This window comes from Cyprinus carpio, chromosome A15 (genome assembly GCF_018340385.1).
Source record: "Cyprinus carpio isolate SPL01 chromosome A15, ASM1834038v1, whole genome shotgun sequence".
NCBI lineage: Eukaryota > Metazoa > Chordata > Actinopteri > Cypriniformes > Cyprinidae > Cyprinus > Cyprinus carpio.
The window spans coordinates 21738173-21739265 of NC_056586.1; positions in this window are offsets into that span (position 1 = coordinate 21738173).

Sequence of the window (1093 nt, forward strand, 5' to 3'; positions counted from 1 at the left end):
TGTGTGTGTGTGAGCTCGGTGTGCGCGCCCCCCCCCGGTCAGCGGCGCGGGTCGAAGCCGGCGCCGATAGGTCGCTCAACTTCGCTCCTGGTAACAATGCTGCGTCGGCGAGTTTGACCCCGGAGATAATGCCCGTTCCCGCATTGTACGCTCCATATCGTAAGTATCCGACGCGCACGGGGTGCGCGCGGCCGACAAACAGCAGAGGCGGCTCGGCTCGCGTTCGGGTTGCGGAAAACACACGGGCGGCCGGCGGCGCCAGCACCGCTCCTTCACGGCCGCAATCCTTCTGCCCTCTCTGCACGGAAACAACAAGCGGGGACGCAGCAGCACGCGCGCTCCGGACACGCCCCCGCCGTGCGTCAGGACGCGAGCGCCGCCCATTTGCGCAGCGCCCTCTCATGGATGTCGCCGTGGCAACCGATAGCGTAACAGTGACTTCATTGCCTGCGCGTGCGCTTGTGTAGGTCGCCTTGGCGACAGAACGTGCCCGCGCCTGCGCTTGTGTGTTTATTATATTCCTCAGATCTCTCGCTGCTGTCTGCTCGAGTGCGCGGAGGAAACTATTGCCATGACAACAAGAAGTTCCCTGCATACACCCCCCCTTTAGCTCCTTCCAACCGGAAACGCGCTTGGAGACAGGAATGTGGGAACCGTGAATGCGCAACTCTTCATGAACGAGCCTCAGAGCATGCGCATCTATCTATCTGTCTGTCTGTGCGTGTTTATATATGTTAACAATAAAATTTAGTGTATAAAACAAATGTAATGATAGATGTGGGGTGTAACGGTACGATTCGGGACAACAGGAAGAAAAATCTACTGTGCTCGGTTTCTTTTTATTTATTTTGAACTAACAGTAGTAAAAATTTAAAAAAAATCCACCTCGATGTGAAAATACTAAATATTATTACATTGTTAAATATCTATAATCTGCAGTACATATATAGCCTACATACAAGGAATACATTTTTGAAATACATATATTATGATATACATATATATATAATGAAATACATATATTTGATTTAGTTTACAGATAAACAAGGTGAAAATACAGTGCAACACATAAAGTATCCTATACATTTTTGTG